A 9,330-nucleotide genomic window follows, 5' to 3' on the forward strand; every position below is an offset into this window, starting at 1 on the left:
TTTTCTCTCTCTGTTTTTTTGTCTCTTTACCTTTTCTTCTTCCATCTCTCTCCTCCTCTGTTTATCTTCATCTTCTTCTTCCAAAAGCAAAGCCAACTCTCTCTCCATCTCCAGACCTTCAACGACACCAACGCTCGCCCGCCAGAACGGCGACGTTTCCAAACAATTCGTCAAAGAATTCGACACCTCCAAACCCCTCAGCGGTGGCCTCAGAGCCCCTGTCATGATTGGTAACCCAACTAGTTCCTATAGCACCCAATGGGGAGAAGGCAGTCACAACTATACCATTGGCTTTGCAAAAGTCCTCCTTTCAATTTTCGTTTCCAACAAACCATTAGCACATTTGAATTCAATGTCAGGTTAAAGATTTTATTCACCCCAAACAAGCAACAAACAAACTAAAACTCAAAATTGACAAAACAAACAAGCAATTAGTCAACAAACTCCAACCTGGCCTTTCTCACAACAACAGAAACTAGATACAGAGCAATTGCAAGAGGCTACCTCATCACAAATTAAAAAGCCTAAATCAACTACAAATTTGAACAACAATACCATTTACCATCATAAAACTCAGATCAGCAACAAGGTTAGATTTTCATAAAACCCAGATCGGACTGTTGTTGGTATTTTTGCAGAAGCACTCGAAGATCGAGAATCCATGAGGAGCCGGATTCAGGCAACCATGGTCGAACAAAACAATATGTTCAACAAGAGATCATCGGCGAAAGATAATTCGGGACGGTTTACTGACCAACTTGGCTTTCTCGAGTTGGGGCTTTAGCGGGTCGGATTTCAGAGCCAGCACAGACCTTCTTGTGGATCCCAATCCAAAAGAACCCGAATTGAAACCCTAAATCCCCAAATCAACCACAAAAGAATCAAACTTTGGGAATCAACAACGATTTAGATCAAGAAATGCAACTCGAAAAAGAAGAAGAAAGACTTACCAAGCTGCCGAGATTAGAGGAGTATCCGGTTGGGGAAGTGAAGATGAAAGTGAGGGAGAAGAAGAAGATGATGGCTGAGGAGGTAATGGTGAGGGCCAGTAATCTGAAAGACGAGCTTCGTCGGAAGTCATCAACTCATGGCCAATCTGGAAGGGAAAGGCAAAGACGCGGCGGCGCCAAGACTTTGCTTAATACCCGGCCTCGCCGCGCCTAAGGAAGATGCGAAGGTCTGGAGACAGAGAGAGAGAGAAAGAGAGCAAGAAGACATAAAAAGAAAAAGGAGAAAAGAAAATAAATAAATATATTAAAAAAATAGTAGGTGAGGGTATAATAGACATTTTCGCTTGAAAAGAATGCCACATCAGCAATTTAACGGACAATTTGGACGGAAGTTGACGGCAGGGACCGATTGGGAGGAAATTGAGAATTCAAGGACTTTTTAGGTGAAATTCGAAGGTCAGGGACTGAAACGACGAAACCCTATAAGTATAGGGAGTAAATAGTAATTAACTCTAAAAAAATTAACCCGATATGTCGTCATTTCGACATTAAATCAAGCAGTCAACCTTTTATATGCTTCTACTTCTCTAAGGGGAGCTTAATCACAAAGAGATAAATTTTCCAAAAGTTTAACATTAGGTTATATAGCTCGTACCCACGAGAGTGTAAGAGCTGACATATCGAAAAAATAAGTTGCGAGTGAGCGGTAATGAGCATTTTAGTTTTATGTGTATTTAGGGTTTAAGGTTGACCACGTAGATCGAGACCCAAACTACGACGAAAAAAATTGAAATTTTGACCATTATCATTTCTTTATGTTATGATAATATCTAACGGTCGAATTTTATAAATTATATTTCCTCCATCTTGTTTGTCTTAGAAGGTATACTTTTACAAGTAACTAATATACTAGTTAAACTACATTAGTGGCCATGTAACTATTTTTTGCGATCTAAATAATCGAAATTGAAAATCGATCAGTTTGACATTATCCATCTATTTATAGTGTATTATTAGGTATTGTGTAAAAAAATTGAGATTAATTATATCTGTAATTTTGTGGTGGAGATGAATATATGGAATTGATGTATAAAACCATTAGATTGATTGAATTTGGGATGTCTATGAATTTTATTAATACGGAATTGAAATGCTTCTGCAATTTGTTTCGGGTTTACGGTAGTCTAAAAAAATTTTGCAGTCTTTCTTTATGTTTAAATATCTTCCAAGGAAACTGACAGAAAAGAAGATGGGTATTCCTTATCCAGTAGCGAGATCAAGCAGTTTCAATTGACAATGGAGGAAGGTAGAGTTTGAACAACCCATTTCAAATATGTAAATGGATCATCCTTTTGTTTGATCTGAAATTTGATCTCTGTTTTTTGTTCGTCTTTTTTGGCTTTTTAACTTTACAGTTGATGAGCTGCTGAAGAGCAGCACATTTGAGGTTAGACCCTATTTCTCTTTCAAGTTTGCTCGATCTGGGCTCTTCAAGTTTTGAACTTTTGTGATATGCAGCACCAGATAATGAAACCCTGTACTCATTACAGTTTAATCATTTAGCTTTGCTTTTCTTTTGGAAATTACTTCCTGCTGAATCTTAAATCAGTTTTATGTACTTGATCTGGGTCTCTGCTGTATTGCATTTTGGGCTTTTCCTCATATTTTGGGTTGTTAGATTGATTAGCATGAAGTTCATCTTCTATTTTTCAAAGAGACTTGCTGTATTTATTAACTAATACTCGATCAATTTTCTGGCATTCTTCCTTCTCAGCTTGGTTATCTGGTCAACTTGCGGACCTTGTAAGCCATCAAATCCTCCTTTTTTCAGTCTCTTCTGTGGATAAATACATGCTGCATGCTGCATGTTGCTAATGCAAAAACTTGTCCTATTTTCAGGCTTTGTAGGAAGTGCAATGAAACATTCAGAAGACTGGAGGGGAAAGATCAGAAATGCTTAAGCTTCAATCAAATGTTGTAGGAGCACTTAAATGCAGCTCAAGACGTAATTTCTACTTTCTGAATTTATATGAAACTATCAAAACCCTAGTATTTTTTCCAGAAAGTGTAGAGTCAAATGACATTAACTTTGAAGCATGGATGGTGAAATGAAAGGCATAGCCTATCACAACAGCAAACATGGTAATCAGACTACAGTTAAAAACTGTAGTTTGATTCATTTGTTGGCCTAGTGCGGTCACGTTTCCAAATTTGTGGACTCTAAACAAAGAATCAGAGTAGAACAACAATAATACAGCTTAAACATAACAGAAATTTGGAGTTTGGGGTTTTGTTTAGGGTTATGTTTAAGCTGTATTATTGTTGTTCTACTCTGATTGTAAAGAATTGCTCTTGGGGTTCACATATGATAGTCACCATAATTCTGTCTTAATTCTGGGTTTGCCATGTTGTGGTGCACACTCCTGTGATGTATATTCTGAGTTAAATATCGACAATTGGATGGTGCTATAGATAAACATAACAATGGTCTAATGTACAAGCAATGTTTATCTCGTGAGGAGGAAGATTGAGAAATCCGTGTTTTTGTTTCTGTATCATAATTAACTTGGCAAACAATTAAGAAACAACTACGAGTTTTGGTATGGTAATATCAGCTAGGGTTCTCTCGGAGTTCCAGGAAAGGTCAATTAAGGTATTTGGTTTAGGTATCCCAGTATCAATGCATATGATGCTATCCTTAATTGGCCAAGGATTCATCAAAATGAAGAGGAACTTGGGGCACAAGGAGGAATACGAATGCAAGAATGTACCAATCTTGACCATCATTCCAGAGATGAGTACATATTTTCCTTTGAAATCCAAAATTTTTACTGCTCTAAATAAAGAATAACCCAAGGCGAATCAACATGCTACAAAAGAAATGTGATTATGTTGCAATAAGAACACCCTCTATTACACTAAAATTTGTGTTCAGTTACACTAAAATTTGTGTTACTGAACATATAAAGCTATACCGACTGCCCTCTCTAGGCATAGTTTGTTCAAATCCCTTCTTTCCTATCTGCAGTGTACTGTAATGGGAACAAAGCTACTTCACCTACAGTTAAGACACTTGGAATAAATTCTCAATCACAGCTATGATTTTTCCTCAATCTTCATACTCTATATTGTGCAGGCTGCAAACATCTCACCGATATGAATCCAATGTCTTTTAAACCATCTCCCTGCATCTGGTTTTACTTTGATCCACCACCTCAAAGCAAATCAAATCATACACCAGCACAAATGGCTCCTGTAACAAAAAACACCTTAAGAAGTAAATCAACTGAATCGGCACGGGCTGGCACCAAATTTTATATCGTAACTTGTGTATGTGTGTGAGGGAGAGAGACAGACCTCCTGTCCAAGAGGAGCAGCAAAACTTGGCGTCATTAAGATGTTTAACATCAAGCCCAATAAACCAAGATCCGACACTGATACGGAGAATATCTCTGCAGAACAACTCACAGAATTCAAGTTAGTGCTCTGCATAGTGATAAATGAAGGAACCAGTTTGAAAAGAGTTTCAGACCAAAAATAGTTTAGCGGAAGGAAGACTCACCTATTTATTCAAACAAATTTGGCCAGACCTTGAGAAATGTCATACATCTCACATGAAGCATGGTGAAAATATCTGTTGGATGCAGAAACATAATTTCAGTATACCATCTTTGATGTCAGCTGCATATAGACTTTTATGCGTATGCAAAACCCCATATACAACACTATCGCTTAAATCCCATATAATCAAGCTTGCTGAAATTGCAATTCTTCAGAAAAATCTAACCATCTTTAATCTTAATCATGAATATACTTAGCAACTACATATGGATATGCACATATGCATATACACCACCATCAACATGTACACTGTCACTAAAACCCCGTATCAAACTCACAATTCTACAGAAAAGTAACCATATCTTTGATACCAGTCATGACCATAATATGCACCGCGCACACACACACACAGATTCCACCAAGACCCAAAATTAGGAACATGTAAAAAAGTATAAACAAAAGCTTCACCCCATGAAAGTTTGGTTAAGAAAACAGACTTTTCTGCATAACGTCTTGAAATGAGAGTTCATATAGAAACCCAGATGCATATACATACAGACATAGTACTCACCAATTACATAAATTCTTTTTTTGTAGTGCTTGTTCCTTGACAAAACTAATGATGATAGGAGCTGTAGACAAATAAATGAACACAAGTTTTAGTGAAGAGACGAGAAAGAAAACAAAACTAAAAACAAATCTCTCTAACAAACAACACAAAATGGTTTAACTTATAAACATGCATTTCAAAAATACTATCAGCCATTGACAAAACATAAACCTGATAAGAAAATATTGGCTATTAGGAACTCAGCAGAACAACTCACCAGATAATTTGATTATAATTCTTTGATAAGAAGTTACAAGTGATCAGGATATAATCTACTTTCAATTAAATGATGAAATAAGTTGAAGTACAACTTGCGATTTTTTATCACCAAACTTCCACCATTCTGGTTCATACCACTTTTTGACTCCTGTCAAAACACCAGCAAGCAGTAATATGAGACATAAAAAGATCATGAAATTCTTAAGACTGTTAACACTTGTTTCTGAAGTTCTAGACTATACTCACGGCTAAGAGAAAACTTTAGCCATGACGAAAATGCTGATAGGCTGCACATATATATAATACTGTATGAAAAATGATTTCAAACTTACGCACTTGATCTAAATCTCAAAACAAAGCAAGGTTACTTTTACTCATTTCATACACACAAATCGTATATATAATAGTAGCAACAATTGCGACAACCCAAGAAGCTTAAAGGTCTGGAATTTGAATTGAATAGAGAATAATCCTTAAAGGGGACTGTGGTGTATTATCCCCTTTCAGTTTGATAAAGCCAAACTACATTTGTCTTGAGTATTCAAAGAACAAATTGAGTACAGCCTATTTTACAAAACCATTGTTCAGATTCTCAAGCATTTGGTGAGGCAAGTGAAGCCAACCATTGGCAATCATAGGACAAAAGCATGAACAAACCACTACCTTGATTCTTCAGTAGCAATCCAGTTCGAGTATCGCCGATCCTCAATCCCTGTTATAGCCATGGCCTTTGCAGAAATCGACATGCAAACCCTTCCGGTCACCCTGTCCAGCCACAATAGCTGCAAAACCACACCAAATTCAATAAATTTCCACCTAATTTGCAAAATAAACCACCAAAAAACACAAAAACAAACCCAATCCCTCAACTCCACCTAATTCAAGAGCCCCTACCTTATTGCCATCGTCACCTTGCCTGCTAGTCTGCTACACAAACAATCAGATAGAAATTGAAGGGGGCTATGGCAGATCTGAGGTCTTCCGATGGACGCCAATGGCCGACCCTAGACGATCTCGCCTTTTTCTATCAATCTTCTCGATTTCCATGCTCATTCGTCAAGCCCAATAGCTGTTCCATCTTCAACACCAACATTTGCAGATCTACGGTTTTTTTGGGTCGACTTCGGTTTGGAGTTTGGAGGCGTCGAGGGTGCGTGAGAACGTGAAAACTGAGAACAGCCCTAATCTGAAACCCATATATGTACCTCACGCGCTGTTAACAGACAGCAGGTGGTGAATAGCAGACACTTCGTGAACAAGAAATGAAGAAAGATGAAGATGATAACACGAGCCTTAGCCCTTTTTACCTTGTTTCGCATATTACATTAATACCCTCGGCTTTCTACACTAACGGCAGCCATTTTACTGATAACGAAAGTTAGCTTTGCAATTACACTACTGCCCTTGTAATTCAAATCGTGTGGACGTGAGCAAGCCACGCGGGACGGGCCCACGAGGGCGCACCCTACGTAGGGCGTATTCCAGCCGCTCCCTAAGCCATCCATACAAAAACTCATGCAAATAAAAATTGATTTGATACAAACATTTAAAAACAAAAGTGGACAAACCCCATGTGATGGTAAGGACAAACGGTGGTGCAGCAAAGAGAAATACTATTAAGCAGCTCTTGTACCCCTTTTCGGTATTTTGAAAATATTTTGGGTGACTGGGAATTACCCCCCTAGAAAATGTGAGTGGGAATTTCCCCCAATTTTTTATTGTTTTAGTGTTTTCACGATTATGTCATAGAGAATGAAAATTGTGCTTTGTCTTTTAATATTTCAGGGGTATTTCGGTACATTTTTTTTATTTTGGCTAACAAAGCCTCTTCTATTAATATTAGTATAGATTAATATTATTCATATATAATTATATTTACATTTCAATATCTTCAAACAGATATATGTAGCTAAATATCATTTACACAGATATCTGTGTATAATATGTTTTTAATTTTATATTCACATGTTTGCTCAAGTTCCATTAAAAGTCATTCACACGGAAGGCCGTGTGAAATATCACAAAATATCTAATATATTACATCTTTGACATAGATATTTGTGTGAAACATGTATACACACGGAATTCTGTGTACAGTATAATACTTTTGTCACGCCCCGAATTTTGAATAAAGAAAATTCAAATCCGAAACGCGAGAACAAACACAAGAAAACACACATAGAAAATTTTTCATTAAAACTAAGCAACAAACAAACTGAACTCACAATGTCAATAACGACTCGTTCTTTAGAGTCACATATTACATTACAATAGTTTACAAATTAAACTGAATATCAATTCAACGTGTAACCACTCTCACCAACTCACTACACAGCGGAAGACTACAAGTAAAAGCGCTATTCTACACCACGTGACGGAAAGTCCACCTCAGCTTCGATAACGATCACCCGATATTCTAACCTGCACAATAACCCCTACACCATAGAATAGTGCACCGGGAATGTAAACAACAAACCCGGTAAGCTTTTCAGCCCGTATGAGTAAACTCAATAAAAATGACTCACGTCACTCATGCTTATAATTTCTCAATTCGTGAGATAATTAAAGCAACAACATTTAATTTCACAAAACACAACCAAACATACAAAACCATCCTTCAATATCATGCTCACGTAAGTTAACTCATATCAAAATCAACATGCTCTGACCCTCGACTCAAGCATCCAATTTCACAATACATCAACGAATCAATTAAACTCAATTATGTTTTAAACATTTTAAAACACAACGAACTACAAAATCAACCTTCATTTAACTCAACAAAAGTAGTTGTCACCTCAGTGACGTTTCAAATCATTTTCAGTCTTGACAACACAACCACGAAATCACACTTCTTTCCTCTCAACATAAAACACTTATCACCACAATGACGTGATAAAACATTTCTTGACTCACCACGAGTCTCAACCACAACTGCACTCATATCATTAAAGTAAATAAAACCAGTAATCCCTGCTTAGAAAATTAGTTCAGGAGATCACTAAAAACACACAATTCAAAATCATAGTAATCCCTGCATATAGTTTAGTTCAGGAGATTACGATGAAACCAATTAATTCAGAAAATAGTAATCCCTGCATATAACTTAGTTCAGGAGATTACATTAAAACAAATAATAAAAATCATAGTAATCCCTGCATATAATTTAGTTCAGGGAATTACATTAAAACAATCAATTCAGAACGGTAATCCCTGCATAGAATTTAGTTCAGGAGATTACCAAGAAAACAAACAATACAATAATAGAAATAAATAGAAACATTTACTAAAAACATCCATTAATAACGCCAACCACCACACAGCTCATCACACCCACACAGGTCATCACACAGAACACCACACAGGTCATCACACAGGTCATCACACAGATCATCACACAGATCACCACACAGGTCAACAACTCACATTAGAGTCGATGATCACCCATCAACACCAAACTAAAGTCGATAGTCGATGTTCACCCATCGACTTTGACTAAAGTAGATGATCGCCCATCAACAATCTCAAACCTCAATCACTCAACATTAATTCCTATCCTCTTCATAACAATCAACACATCAATTATCGCCACTTTGGTCACCACTTTGGTACTACAATATATTTAATCACACTCTCAAACACAACTTCACCCATGTCACACCATCCAATATATATATTCCACGTAAATATATATATACGTAGTCATTCACGCAGGAATGACCACTAATACCAACTATAGTTTTATAAATTATTCATCTCGAAAATCATTTTATATCAAAACATTGTTTTAACCTACCCATGAACCGTTGTCGATCAAGTTCATATATTTTAAAACAAATAATTTATTTTGATAAATACGATTTTGCATGCTAACAATAAAATATACTAAAATAAAACATAACTACTTTATCAACCGAAACACCGTGAGATTTACTCACCTCTAACTCCAGCTGCGTCTTCACACAAATACCAAGACAAACACAAAATCAT

The 9,330-nt window shown here is 36.7% G+C and overlaps 3 long non-coding RNA genes across 7 annotated transcripts; 1 reads left to right on the top strand and 2 right to left on the bottom strand.

Moving 5' to 3' along the window:
• Positions 1-399: 399 nt before the first annotated feature.
• Positions 400-1,201, bottom strand: LOC133713474 (uncharacterized). The gene is made up of 2 exons (XR_009848034.1): positions 951-1,201; positions 400-853 (listed from the first exon to the last, which is right to left on the bottom strand). It is a non-coding gene; the product is annotated as an uncharacterized LOC133713474 (long non-coding RNA).
• Positions 1,202-2,003: 802 nt separating this feature from the next.
• Positions 2,004-3,088, top strand: LOC133717415 (uncharacterized). The gene is made up of 4 exons (XR_009849608.1): positions 2,004-2,256; positions 2,366-2,397; positions 2,725-2,753; positions 2,850-3,088. It is a non-coding gene; the product is annotated as an uncharacterized LOC133717415 (long non-coding RNA).
• A 730-nt stretch (positions 3,089-3,818) lies between these two features.
• Positions 3,819-6,830, bottom strand: LOC133717111 (uncharacterized). 5 transcript variants are annotated; one of them, XR_009849414.1, is made up of 7 exons: positions 6,648-6,830; positions 6,235-6,553; positions 6,004-6,122; positions 5,083-5,488; positions 4,513-4,584; positions 4,308-4,402; positions 3,819-4,203 (listed from the first exon to the last, which is right to left on the bottom strand). It is a non-coding gene; the product is annotated as an uncharacterized LOC133717111 (long non-coding RNA). The 5 variants fall into 5 exon arrangements; XR_009849417.1 differs by lacking the exon at positions 6,648-6,830 and having other exon boundaries at positions 3,819-4,008; positions 4,103-4,203; positions 6,235-6,621; XR_009849415.1 differs by lacking the exon at positions 6,648-6,830 and having other exon boundaries at positions 5,083-5,143; positions 5,339-5,488; positions 6,235-6,620.
• Positions 6,831-9,330: the final 2,500 nt, after the last annotated feature.

This window comes from Rosa rugosa, chromosome 6, assembly GCF_958449725.1.
Source record: "Rosa rugosa chromosome 6, drRosRugo1.1, whole genome shotgun sequence".
Classification (NCBI taxonomy): Eukaryota; Viridiplantae; Streptophyta; class Magnoliopsida; order Rosales; family Rosaceae; genus Rosa; species Rosa rugosa.